The 15501-nt window shown below is 40.7% G+C and overlaps 1 protein-coding gene across 3 annotated transcripts in view; it reads right to left on the bottom strand.

Annotated features, from left to right (window-relative positions):
* Window positions 1-15501, bottom strand: part of LOC124582996 (dynein light chain Tctex-type protein 2B-like) — a 114522-nt gene that overhangs the window by 74195 nt on the left and 24826 nt on the right. The gene's annotated exons all lie outside the window — the stretch shown is intronic.

The raw sequence follows: 15501 nt of genomic DNA on the forward strand, positions 1-15501 counted from the left end.
TAAAAGTCCTTGCCATGGTTTATAGCTTACAGAAGTTTCATGGTTTCCCGTATGGTGCAAAATTCCACCTTGTCATGGATCAATAGCTGTTAGTTTGCTGTTTAGCCCCTCAGTGTCACTGCCAGACGAAACAGCACTTCACCTTCAACATTTGGCGCTGTTCCTCTCTCAGTACAACTACAAGATTCACTTACGCCCCACGGCTACACATGTAAATGCCGACACACTCTCCTGTCTTCTGGTTGGTGTGGACCCAGTTTTTGATCAGGAGGAGTTACCCTGTTTCCACATTGACGAATGTGTTCAACAAACTGTCAATGGTTTTCAAATCACTAGTACTCAAATTGCGCAGGCTAGTGCTGCTGATCTGATTTTACAGAAAGTGATACGTTGTGTACAACATGGCTGGCTTGAGGCGCCTCCATCACAGGCATCTGACCCGCTCTCCTTAATTACTACGTATTTTGGCATTGAGTTTCTGTCAATGGTCTTCTACTACTTGATAGGACTATTCAGCTCCTCACACTGCGTTTCCCTTGGCTGTTCGTTTGAACATCCTGCAGCTGCTGCACCCTAATCTCTAGGGTGGGGAGAGGGGTGATCACATACAAAGTGTTAGCCTGCCATAATGTTTTTTGGCCTGGTCTGGATGGTGGCATCAACTGTTTGGTTACGGCTTGTTTGTAATGTGCATCATAGCAAGCTGCCCCGCAGGCAATGTTGTCTCCAGGGCCACAACCTTGTCAGGCCTGTGACTGTCTCCACATTGATTTCTCCAGCCCTTTCCTTAACGCATACTGGCTAATAGTAACTGATACATTCTCTTGATTTCCATATGTTGTTTGTTGCCTGTCAACTTCAACCTCTGCCACCGTGGCAGCCCTGTAGAAAATTTTTTCCATCAAAGGACTTCTGGCAACATTGGTCTCTGACAACAGCCCTCAATTTGTGTCACAGCAATTTGCCACGTTCTGCCTGTGGAATTCGCCACCTTTTTGCCTGACCCTTCCACCCTAAGTCCAATGGTGAGGCCAAAAGATTAATTAGAACATTCAAAACACAAATGAAAAAGTAAGTGACTAGGTCCGTGTCCGATGTTCCCTTGGATCAATTTCTGTCTTCCTATCGGCTCACATCATTTGGCAACAACAGCCCTGCTGAACTGCTCCACAGGCATCAACCCTGGATGCTCCTGCATCTCCTGCAGCCCGGCCGGGACATCAACACTGCAGCCATCATCCTGTGTCTGGCCTGAAGTGGCTGTATTGGCATGCGGGTTTGGTCATCGCCAAAAATTTATTTCCACCATCATCTCCTGATGCCGCAGCCACCGGCTCTGCAATGTCTGTACAGAGGGGGGCCTCTGTGCACGTCATTACAACCAGTTGTGCCTGTGCTTGCAGAGAACCCCGGCTGGGACACCAAAGTCATCATGACAAGTCTGTGTAGCTTGACAGATCACCTGATGCAGGTGGGCCACTGCCATGCTATATGAGGGGTCCCCTGTCATCGGTGGATGTACCTGGCTCAGCTTCTTCAATACCACTACCAGTAATAATGTGCCACCACCTACACCAGAACCATCTCCTCTGCCTCAGCTGCCAACTGTGAAGGCACCACCACCACCACCACCACCACCACCACCACGCCCTGGACCTGATGTGGACATGGAGCTCACACCAACATCACTCATCCTACCATAGGGGTTGACATGAGAAGGCGGGAAGGTGGACTGAGAAGCTGATGACATTCCAAGTACTTCTGACTATATGCCTTAGTATCAGGACATCATCTCAGTCAGAGCCTCGTGAAGGAAGACGCCATGTACATCTCGCAAATCCGAGCTGTTCCCCAAGGGAAGAGGAATGAAGTAACACACACACACACACACACACACACACACACACACACACACACACACACACACACACATGAAAGCTGCACACATTAGCAGCTTGTTGTCATCCACAAGAGTGTGAATACTGTGAACTTTTGATAGAGCCCACCAGGGATGAGTGCCTATTTTAACCTTGCCATGCTACACTTGCACTCACTTATCATGTTGTCACTGCTTGCATGCATTTGCCATATCTTATTGTGTTCAGTGTATGTTATGGTAAGTGGCATACATACCACAAGTCTAATAAAGTTGTACTATGTTCTTGGTTGTGTTGTGTGTCTATGTTACAACAACCTGCCCTGCCATATTGGATAATGAAAACTGGTCACAAAATAAATACCTGAAAGTCTCCACTCTGCCCACTAAAATATTTTTCTTTACAATGATAACAACTGAAAATAATCATAGGCCTCATATTTGAGTGAAACCACTTGTGAACTAAACATATTAAAAGTTTGATTAAAAAGGTAACTGCTAAGTATAGGATAACTAGATATGCTGGTTTTACAAGTGGAATTGACATGGTTTTACTAGCAGAATTGACAAACAGCTCAAATCACTACAAACGACCAAGGTTCGATATCTACTCAAAGTCTGCACCTGAGTAACCCATTCTCAATTACAATATGATGAAAAACTATTTGTTCATGTCATAATATACACCGGTCAATCATTTAATTAGGGTGCAGGAGATATGTCAAAAATTAGTAATATAATTCACCTACATAAAATGAAATCTATGGAGATGGAGCAGTATTTTAAAGTTTACAATTTTCCCTGAAAACAGTCAGTCATATTTTGATGGTAATGCTAATGGTTAAATTATCAGTTTGTCTTTCATGCTATTTTTTGTGCTATGTGACTGATCAAAATGACTTTCTATGAATAATTCTAGCTTGCTGAATAAAAAGATTATTACCAGCAAGTAAATGTAAAGGGAATGGAACTGTTAGAAAAAAAAAAAAAAAAAAAAAGCTTCAGCATACACAATATATTACTAGAACTTCCCTACGAAACAAAGGCATATCTGATTACTGATTCATAATAATTGTGGTGTCAGCAAACACAGTGACATTTTGAGTGTGAGTTGTGCCTGTACGAATGTGCGCTCGCATTTTTCTGTATCTGAGGAATGACTCTGTCTGATAGCTTAGCCTACTTTTACCACACAGCATGTAAACACAGACACCTGATACTAGCTAACAATGGGCCTTGATAAAGTATTTGCCATCCATGAGTCACTGTACTTTGCACTTACAGTGACTTGAGCTAGGCTGTGGGTGAAACCTCATTCACAGTAAATATGGTTGCTACAGCCACCATGCAGGACGTAACTGTTCTGTGGCGTAATATCCTTGATAAGGCAGATGTGATCACAGCACCAACAGAAAGATACCAGCCATAGTAAAGAACCTTCTTCCATTTACACCACTACCACATTCGAGGAGATGGTGCCATACTACTGACAACAGGAAGAAAAAAGTGTGCTGAGCCATAAATCCACACACACTCTCCTCCCATATCCTTCAGTTGATTCACATATCGCACAATTGTATTTGTACTGGAGTTAAATCAACACAACAGTGGACTGCGCTGTCCTGTTCTATCACAACTGTGCCCAAAATCTGCTGGCCTAACTGCAGCATTTCACTGACTGGCCTATACCAAAGCAACAATGGGAGAGAATTGTGTAGATTTTTGAGGTGCCTTCCAAGGAGCAATGCAGTTTCTCATAATCCACATATTCTCCAACTTTCCATACGTAGCATACATGTCCTGCATCACAGTGAGAGGCGCAATCAGGTGCTGGCATCAAGTTTTGCAACAGGGGCATGCCACTCACAACTGTGTATGATAACGTACCCCAGTTATTAGCCTCTGAATTCATATACCTCTGCCAGTGCAGTGGCATATAGCACCTTACTACCACCTCACTTACCCAGCATCTAATTCTGAACTGCAAAGCATGGTCACATTTTTAAGAGGCAAATGTAGAAGATAACGAAAAACAATGACGTCCATTAAATCTCTCACTAGCTTCATTGCCACCTACAAATCCAATCCTGTCAAAGGAAGTACCCAACATAGTGAGTCCAGAGATACGGGGCCCTGTGCAATAAAGTCTGTGTTTGCACCTTTGGCTTAGTCCTGGAGCATATTAAAGGCATCATGACCAGTTGCTGGGAATGCAACCATTTTGATGTCATAGCAATACAGGAGCAGTTGGCATTGTATAGGAAGCAGCTGTGGCAGTGACTTCAATTACAGACAGTGCCCTGTCTCAGTTGCTCTGCAACACATACACACAGGGCACCACAGTACCCACAGTGCGGATGGTAAGTGGAGGCCCACCCAATGCCACTGACACAGCAGAGGCGCAACCTGCGAACACAGTGACCCACAGTTGCTCACGAAAGGAATCACGGAGAATACAGGTGCCAACAGAGGAGGTATCCTCCCCACTGTCCTGGCTTCTCCCAGCACACACTCTGCTAGATGTGAGCCAAGCACCATTTCACAACCAAAGGAGCGGCCACGACCGTCCTGTGCACTTACACTCCCATTGCATGGTCTAACTTCTGACACTGTCATGTAGGAGACATTGAGTGAGAATATCAGCATCACTCCATCAATCTCACCCATTTTTGACCCTACACGCTGATTAAAGAGGGGAAGGATTTAGTATCCTATGACGTATATATCAATTATGAGACAGAGAACTTCGCAGTGTCCAAGACAGCGGCTTCGGATCACATCCATGTAAAGCATAAGCAACAAGTACACTGGGCACACCCTCTAATAAGCAAGCATTAGCCATGCACTGTTGAGTGGCTTCAAAGTCCTACGCTACTCACCAATCTATTATTTCCTTTCTGTAAACACAGCCTTCAATCACAAGTCATTATATTTTCACCACAATGACCCAGAATTCTTATTTTGGATTACAGTTTCGGGCTCCTCTGTTGGTTCTATGGACTTTGCTTGCAACGATTTTGGCATGTTTCTGGTTTTCAGTTATCCTACCAATTTATACTGGGGCTATATTTGCTGGTTGGACTGCTTCCAGCTCTAGCATCTTGTGGTACCATTACTTCATTGGTTCACTTTGTGTCTTACACAGCTTCATTGTCCTGCACAACTCATCAAATGCACGTGTTCCTATCATGACAGACAAACAAAGAATGTGATAAGACTTCAAAGAGGAGTAAAGACTGGCAACTCACTTTAATTATTCAGAAATATAAAATTGTGCACTTCACAAAACATAAAAACGCAGTATCCTATAATTACGAGGGGTGTCCGTAAAATAATGTTCCCAATTTTTTTCACAGTGTAAAACATATTTTAATTTCATGAATGCATACATTTTTGGAAAGTTCAGACTTTAACCTATTTTTCTACATAGCCGCCACTGAGGTCAATACATTTTTGCATGCGGTGTACGAGCTTTTAAATGCCCGAGTCAAACAAATCTGCCACCAAGCCGCACAGATACCACTTCTTCCAGCTTTTCTCTGTCACTGAAATGCGTTCCACCCAGGTGTTTCTTCATGTTAGGGAAGAGATGGTAGTCACTTAGGGCTATGTCTGGGCTGTAGGGTGGGTGTTTAAGAATACCCCATCCAAATTTTGAAATGAGCTCATTGGTGGCTTTAGCAGTGTGCGGTCGGCGTTATCCTGATGCAAACGCTTCCCCTTGGACAGCATACCCCTCCTCTTGTTTTGAATTGCACGGTGCAATTTTTGCAGTGTCTCACAGTACCCAGCAGCGTTGACTGTTGTACCAGTGGGCAAGAACTTGCATAACAATACCTCCTTCCTGTCCCAAAGCAGTGTTGCCATCACTCTGCCAAAACTTTGCGTTTGTTTGAGTTTTCGCGATCTTGGCGACTGTGGGTGCTTCCATTGTTTCGATTGTTCTTTGGTTCCAGATGTGCGGTACTGCACCCAAGTCTCTTCTCCATTGATGATGGAGTTGAGGTCTTCCTCACTATGAGTTCCGTGATCTTGAAGAAGTTCTTGGGCCACTTCAAAGTGCTGACGTTTGTGGTCTTTGGTCAACATTCTTAGCACCCACCTCGCGCAAGCCTTAGCATACCCCAGATGCTCTGTCAAATTGCTGACATCAGGGATCATTTAGGAGAGCTCACGAACTGTTAATCTTCGATCTGAGAGCACCGCTGCCTCCACTTTTGCGATTGTTTCATCAGATGACCTCCAGAATGCTCCTCATCACGGACAACAGTATGCCCATTCTTGAACACTCTGCATCATTTGTGCATGTGTTGTACGCTCATACACTTGTCTCCATACATTTCGCATAACTGGGAATGGATTTTTGCCGCTGCAATGTTTTTTGCAGACAGGAAACGGATCACTGAGCACAACTCACACCTGGTGGTCAAAGCGAGAGGGAGATCAATCACGTGTGGCTGCCAAGCCAAGACTGAGCTCCGCAGGCAGCTTTCTAGAGAGGGGATTTGAAGTGGGGGAACAAAGGTACACTACAGAATCATGGGATCCACTGTAACAGCACATTTCAGGACTGTAGCGCCCTGGTAACCTTATTTTATGGACAACCCTCGTACAATGTCAATGAGTCACTAACTGGAAACACCCAACTCATACAAATATCTTTTAACAATTTGTGGGAATATGAAATGGAACGATCACATATGCTCAAACATAGGTAAAGCAGGTGGCAGACTTTGGTTCATTAGTAGGAATGTTAACAATAACACATATTCACAATTCAGGTATAGATAATGGAAGAAAAGTATTGTATCACAGAATAAAAAAACTACGTCTCAGTCACAGGAGATGAATGCTGGGGGGAAAAAATGATAAAGTAAACAGATAGATGGAAAATTTAACTCTTTCTTTAAAACATTCCTACAGCAGTTATTTTCCCCTAAAATATATATGTGTAAAATAGAAACAGTGGCAAAGGTAAGGGATGGACAACTCCTGGGATTAATATATTGTGAACTACGGAGAGAGTTCTGCCATATTCAGAAGACAATCAGTTGGCAATTGTTGAAAATCGGTTACCACTAGCAAGATAAAGTTCTCCAATTTGTTATTAAAAAGTGAATCTCATAGTCTATGCAAAAAATAGTATTCTCAAGTAAAAATCATTTCAAACATTAATAAATGCAAAACAAACAAAAATTGCAACCGAAATGAAACTGCCCAAGAAAACAGCTTTAGCACAAAATATGATGCTTCCAAATCATTGGCCTCCAAATTCAATGGTTACTTCTGCACAGTGGCAGCAAACATTGCATCCACTAATAAACAAATACAGGTACATTACTTTACTTGTACACATAAGGCATCTACCACCAACCAACATTAGTTTCAAAAATGAACCTAAGCAGATTAAAAAAGTCATCGTCTCATTAAAAAGCTTAGTTCTGCTGCCTCCGATCATGCCTCTATCAGAATACAGGGTGTCCAAGTTAAAGATATAATAATATAAAATATAACAACTTGCAAAGTACTTGAGATATTTATTGACGATATGTTTCTACAAATTAGGTAACTTAAAATGTTTTTCATACATCTAATGCACCTTGATGTGCTTGCCATCAATGGCATAACAGACATCTAATCTGTATTTCACTTGTCTCAAAATGTTTTACAGCATTGCAGGCATAACATTTGCAATAGCTGCACAAATTTGATTACACAGATCAGGTAGATCACCCACTGGTGTCTGGTATACTAGATTCTTCATAAACCCCCAACAGAAAAAAATCAAGTGGCATAATGTCTGGGCTTCTGAGCGCCAAGCAATCAATGCACTATCTCTCCCAATCCACCAATCTGGAACTCATGATCCAAGAAATTACTCACAATGTTCGCAGGATGGCATGGTGCACCATACTGTTGAAAGTTTACATCATGAAGAAGTCGTGGGTAGCCTGTGGAATTGCATGCTTGGCGTGGCGACTCGACATCAAAAACAAACTTCCAGTTTCCTGAAGTCATTTGCCCCACTTCTTGATTGTTAAATAAGTGGGAAAATTGTCGGTTGGTTGCAGTCCATACTCACATTGAAAATGATGTTTTACTAGTGTAATAAACTTTAGCTCCACATGAGAAGTCACATAGGACACCTGCTGTGGAGTCCACATGGCTACCGACACAAGTTTACATCAACACAGCAGTTACGTGCATGCACACCTGGTACCAGCTGCCTCGAACAAACAAGGAAACATTTTGAGAAACCATGCTTGTAGAAACAATCCACAAATAAATATCTCAGGTATGTCTCAAGTTAATAATTTTGTATAAATATGTGTTTAACCCAGACACCCTGTATTAAAACTTTGTGCTTATTTGATAAGATTACCCTTCAGCTATTTTTGTAATCAATCAATGACATGATCATGTTTCCTGAAAAACTTAACACCTATCTCATCCCCAAGAACCATGGACCTTGCTGCAATGGAGTGGCTTGTATGCTCCTGTGATACAGATATCTGCACTATAGCTTCAACAACATTGGACAGTTATCTGTGGAGAGGCCAGACTACCATATGGTTCTTGAAGAAAGAGAGCAGCTTTACAGGAGTTGCAGGAGAAAGAATCAGATCTGGCAGTGTTACATAAACCAACATGGTACTGCTATGTTGGTCCTTTGAACACCTAAAACCAAGAGGATACTACAGCTGTTATATTAATCAAGAATATGTAACACTATTGTATGGCCTAATAGTGATGGCATTCCCTTTGGTAAAATGAGATCTGCTGATGGGAACTACTTAGGAGGATGTTGCCATCAGGAAAAACAAAACTGGCATTCAATGGGTAAGTGTGTGGGGTGCTAGATCCCATAATCACATAGTTGATTTAGAGAATTTAAAAAGAAAAATGCCTAGGTTGAATTTTGATGTAGGGTGAATAAGTGAAGTACAGTGCAGGATGAATAGGATTACTGGTCACAGAAGTACACAGTTATAACACAAAAGTAGACAGGAGTAGGCCTAATAATGAATAATAAAATAGGGACGTGGGTAAGCTACTATGAACAGCATAGTGATCACATTACTATAGCCAAAGACTGACACAAAGCCAATGTTCGCCACTGCAAGGCAAGTGTACTTACCTACTACAACACGAGAGGGGTTTGACAGGGCACTGAAAGACCTAAGTCGACACACGACCACTGGAGTAGGTGACAGTTACTCAGAACTATTAAGATCCTTAGAAGAGCCAGCCATGGCAAAATTATTTCACCTAATATGCAAAATGTATGAGACTGATAAAATGCCCTCTGACCATAAGAATAATGTAATAACTTCAATTCTAAGGAAGGCACATCCTGAAAGGTATGAATATTAACAAACCATCAGCTTAATAAATCAAGGTTGTAAAAAACTGACATGAATTATTTACAGAAGCATTAAAAAATTGGCTAAGTTGATCTCGAGATTAGTATGGGTTTTGGAGAAATGTAGGAACATGCAAGGAAGTACTGGACTTGTGATTTACCTGCGAAGATAGATTGGAGAAAGGCAAACCTATATTTATAACATTTGTATGTAGGTTGGAACTTAAATAGGGGCAACACTGCTGTGGAGACACTACGCAATGGAATCTAATGTTGTCCCTGATAGCACAAGTTGTTGACATACCTACCTTACCTCGGAGCAAATGGACTCACCCATCCCACAGGTGCACACAATCAAGGGAAACACAGCCACTTGTGAGCGACTGGTCTAACGTAACGGTGTCACTATGTTTTCGAAACATGAACAATGGAGTTGGATCAAGATTGAATGTACCAGAGGTTGTACAGCATGATAGTGTCATCAAGCTCTTCAAGAGGCATGCAGGAAATCGACATTGCCATACAGAACAGTGGCACATTGGGTAAAAGCCTTCAACGAAGGTTGGCAAACTGTGGCAGACATGCATCGGGCAGGTCGTCCTAGTGTCTCTGAAGAAGAAGTGCATGCTGTTGGCGCATTAGTGGACAGTGATCGACGCCATATGATTCATGAGTATGCCCACGAAACCGAATTAGGCCCACGAAACCGAATTAGCGCATACAACTGTGCTTCGCATCCTGAAGGAATGACTGGGCATGTGAAAAATTGCATCATGAGGGGTTCCGCATGACTTGACGGAAATGCAGAAGAAATGGATGCGTTATAACACTGCTCAGACGCACTTGGAGCGCTATGAGCGCGAAGGAGAGGCTTTCTTACACTGTATCGTAACACTGGATGAGACATGGGCCACATTGTACAAGCCAAAACTGAAATGCCAATCCAACGAATGGCGTCATTATGGGTTGCCACGAAAGACGAAAGTGCATCAGAGCCCCAGTATTGGTGAAAGTTGTGGTGATTCTCGTGTATGACTGTGATGGTGTTTTCCTAACGCATTACATTCCTCCACGGCAGACCGTCAGTGCACAATATTACTGTTCATTTTTGGAGCATCACTTGCAACCAGCTTTGAGAAAGAAGCGGTGATGCTTTCTGCGCAACCCACCAACCATTTTCCACAACAATGCACGGGTGCATACAGTGCAAGCTGTGGCTGCTCTATTCAGTCAATGGGATTGGGAAGTACTGTACCATACACCATGCTCCCCGGACTTAAGTACTTGTGATTTTGATGTGATTTCGAAGACGAAGAAACCACTTCATGGCATTCGCTTCAGAACTGTTCCAGAGATTCGACAGGCAGTGGACCGCTCCATTCACACCGTCAACAGAACAGGCTCTGCTAACGGTATACTACACCTTCCACATCGCTGGCAACAGGTTCTACACAACGCTGGTGAACACTTTGAAGGATAGTAACAGGTGCAAACATGTAACTCTTTTGTATTGGTTGTGAATAAATAGTTGCCACTATTTAAGTTCCAGCTCTTGTAGATTTAGGGAAAGCTTTTGATAAAGATGACTGGAATGCATCCTTTGAAATTCTGAAGTTAGCAGGAATAAAATACAGGGAGTGAAAGGGTATCTACAATAAGTAAGATAAACAGATTCCAGTTATCAGAGATGAAGGGCATGAGTAGGAAGCAGTCGCTGATAACGAGTGACAGGGTTGAAGCCAATCCCAAATGTCACTTAATCTGTACACTGAGCTAGTTGTGAAGGAAACCATGGCAAAACTTGGAAAGGGAATTAAAGTTCAGGGAGAAGGATATCATTACAGGATGTGAGGACTTTGTTATTAAAAAAGGAAGCCTAATAAAAAATTATTTCAGTCAGGTAGCCAATGTATTTAATTAACAATTCCTTTAAGTGACTCAAAAGTTTGGCATGATCAGTTCAATAGATAAGGCAGTGCCTTAAACATACACGCACATGTCTCATGTGCAATACATTACTATCACAGAGGATATTTCAAGACATATTGAAATATGCTATTGTGAGACCCCTTTACTAGAAACGTATTAAGCCATTACTGACCAGTCTCACTATTTACCTCCTTCCTGAAGGTACTGGAAAAGACAATGTATGCAATGTATCTCTCTCTCAAAATAAGAGACTTAGTCTACATTTAGATTTATATATGACCTTTCCCCATAGAACAGGCTATTTTTCTAGTCATGAATCACATTATACAAAATTTAAGTGACAAAACAGCACCAGCTGGTATTTTCTGTAACTTATCAGAAGCATCTGATTGTTCAACTCGACAAATTCTCCTAAAAGAACTCATATATTGTGCTGATGCTGAGCCAGAGAAAGGCACAACGAAAAGACTGTTGGAAAGTTAACTTTCAGCCAACAAGGACTTGTCAAAAATACACAGCATAGACACATGCACACACTCAAGCAAAAGCACCTCACACACACGACCACAGTCTCTGACAGATTGAGCCAGATAGCTTGGAGTCGCCTTTCTGCGACTTAGCATCTCCACTACATGGTGAGGAGCAACATCCTTTTCATTATATTGTTACATTCCATCCTGGATTTTCCACTGTTTCATATATTGTGGTAGCAGAGATCTTGCTGATAAATGGTTTTCATTTTGTATAAAATGAGACAGCACCTTCAGAAAGGGAAATAATCACTACAGGTGTACCAGAAGTACTGATATTGGGGCCATTCTTGTTCTTGTTGTATATAAATGATCTTCCACCACATATCCAAATAACAGAATTAGTTTTCTTGCCAGACAATGCAATCATAATAATCAAGTCTAATGGAGAAACTTAAACGAGTGAAAATGTAAATAATAAGTTGTTGAAAATTAATAACTGGTTCTCTGCAAATGGACTGACACTGAATAAAATCAGTATATGTCGTTCAGTGATGCACAATATCTGACTACAAATAATATAGGAGAGAAATAAATAAATGAAGCAGAATATTCTAAATTCTTAGGTGTTTACACTTATAATGATATTCTGGGGTAACTCATTAGCGAGGAAAAAAGTTACATGTTACACAGAAGCACATAATAAGAATAATATGTGGTGTCCACTCGAGAATCTCTTTAAACAGCTGGGCATACTGACAAGATTCTCATAGTACATTTATCCCTTACAAAATTATATGTCAACAATCATTCATAGTTTGAAAACAGCAGTAACATTGATAAATATAATACTATAAGAAGAAATGATTTACACTACCCATCAGTCTTAGTGTGGCACAGAAAGGAGTGAGGTATATAGCCACAAAAATCCTTGACCAACCACCCGACGATGTAAAGAATTTAATGGTTGTGGAATTTGCGTAACGTGATCCAGCGGCAAACAAGTGAAGACTATTTACAATAAAATTTAGTACAAACACAAACTGAAGTTGTTTCTGATTGACAACTGCTTCTACTCCATAGAAGAATTTCTGGCTAGTGGTGGAGGGTTAGGTTAAATGGATCATCTTATGTTTTAAAAAATTGGTCTTTATCATTATCTATGTAACTTACCTGAATTAAATTTTACAGGAATTCTAAGATATATGTTTTCTTTAAATATCAGCAGTGGTAACAAATGCATTTTCAATTGTTATGTAAAATCTATTGGAAAGTCCATGCCACTTATAGAAAGTCACCTTAACACCTGAACAAAGAGACTTCTTCACAACAGCTTTAAAACTACACCCTGAACCTTTTTTTACCAACACCCTTTAACAATTACGAAGTCACCGTCTTTAATTTCTGAAAAATCTTCACCTTCATTCAAAGAACAATCAGATTCTGCCAAGTAAGCACATTCATCTGATGACGAATGCAGTTCTTGCCAAACAGTTTTCTTCTTTTTGTTCTTCTTCAATTCTCAGTCAGAGGCTGCTTCTTCCAGGCAGGTATTCAGAGGTGAACTTTAAAAATAAGTGATTCCACCTTCTTTCGGCCATGATTATTTCTTTTTCAGGGACCACACTGTGAGTATGGAAGCAAGGCTACAGGAGGCACAAATAATTCTGATCTGGGTTCTTGGTCATGAAGACAAGAAGAAGTGAGATTAACAATAGAGGTACCAGAAGCTGAAGGAAATAAGTCAGTAGCAGAAGCAGGAGATGACAGAGGAATCGTCCCTGGAACTGTAGCGGGATATTACTTTCTGGAAACAACTACTTCATTCTGAAATGGCTCAAAAGCTGGTCTGTCACAGATGAATGCAGAAAATCTGTTTCTGCAAATGTTTCATTGTTGAAATGCACTATTCCTATAGCTCTGCAACCTTTGCTGATAATAGAATGAGTGACAGTACATGCAAATGCTTCATCCACTAACCCTGCTAAATCACAGATATAAAGTGTCTGACTAGGATGATTTAGTAGCCACCTGTCACAAGCTCTGCTGGGATAAGACTTGAAAGGCCTATAAATAAAACTACACCATTTTCTTTGGCAAATGTTATCACTCTTAGTGACATGTGGCTTTCACAATTGTTAATGATAAGAAGTTTTGGCCTTTTTTTTTTTTTTTGTCATTCACGTTGACAGAATGTGCTAATACATCCGTAAATATGTCTATAGTCATCCATCCTGAGGTGTAAGCTGCCCCGCACTTCCAGGTACACTGTTGAGGAGTAGATGATCTAAAAAATTCACACATGGAAAACAAAATGGAGAAACTGCTTTTTCAGTGCCCCAATAATGCCACACATGGTTACAAGTTTGTCTCTCTCTGTAAAAATTATCTTCCTACTTGCTTTTGGCCACATGCAGACATTACCTTTCCAAGCTTTTGTACTGTTGTGAGGCCTGTCTCATCAAGTTTGCATATGCCTTCTGGTCCAAATTTGATTTTTTTTTTTTAAATTGGTATAAAACTTACCAACATTTGACCAACTGGAATTAGTTGCAAGACTCAGACTAGTAGCTTCAGGTTATCTAAGTGAGAGCTTATGCCTCTTCATAAAAGAACAAAGTCACACTTTCCCAACCATGTTTTCTTGTTGTCAATTTGTAGACGTTGCTTATTGTTAGCTGCAGCAAATTTATATGCTACCTTCCTTGTAACTGTGAACGATAAACCATAATTCATACAGCTATTTCTTTTAAATAGGAACACAAAGAAATGTCTCCTACAGGTGTAAACACCTTTTTGTGCTAATTTGATGGCCATAAGTTTACGTCATGGTCATCATTTTAAATTGATTACATGCTGCAAAAATACTAATTCTTTTTTTGATACCTGTCATTGCTAGTTTCAGATCTTCAACTAAATATGATCGGTGGTTGGTTGTACGATTGCAAATTTGTGGCATCTGAAAGTAAAAACTTAGTTCTAAAGTATACTTAATCACAATTCTTACACAGTATGATGTAAAATATTTTTGAAATTATGTAAATCACAAAAGTAAATAACTATATTGAGGTTAACTGGACTGGCCCACATAATCTGTCTCCCTTGGTGTCCAGTTAACCTAACACACATTTTTTTCCTAAGTCACTAAAACAATAGTTTCTGTAATAGCTCTTTCTTTATAACTCCATTACATCCATGTCTTTTCACAATACATCTCTCTCTTTGATGTCTATACTGTTTACTTGTAGTTAAGATGAGAAAGTGTTACCTCAGTGTCAGTGAACAGTTGCAAGACCAATATTAAATATGGTAACTGTCAAAATTCTCATTACATAAATAAATTCCAATAGCAGGATAGTCGTGCTGTGGGCACAGGAGTGTGTGTTTGGGTGTCTGCATGGTTGTTTGGATGAATAAAAAAAAAATGGCTCTGAGCACTATGGGACTCAACTGCTGAGGTCATTAGTCCCCTAGAACTTAGAACTAGTTAAACCTAACTAACCTAAGGACATCACAAACATCCATGCCCGAGGCAGGATTCAAACCTGCGACCGTAGCGGTCTTGCGGTTCCAGACTGCAGCGCCTTTAACCGCACGGCCACTGCGGCCGGCATTTGGATGAATATGTGTACTTTTTTATAATATTATTAATATTATATTTTGTTTGAATTTTGTGTGTACATTTTGCAAGAGAAAGATCACGAGTAGAAAATCAGTGTGAACACTGTTTTCTGTTGTGTGTTTCTATGTGCCACACATCAGTCTGCTGTAGCTGAGTGGTTGCCCTTCCTGTATTTTATGTAGGATAGTAAATGGAATAGTCCAAATAGGAATTTTAAACAAAACTTTGGGTAATAACTAGA

This window comes from Schistocerca americana, chromosome 1 (genome assembly GCF_021461395.2).
Source record: "Schistocerca americana isolate TAMUIC-IGC-003095 chromosome 1, iqSchAmer2.1, whole genome shotgun sequence".
NCBI classification, from domain to species: Eukaryota; Metazoa; Arthropoda; class Insecta; order Orthoptera; family Acrididae; genus Schistocerca; species Schistocerca americana.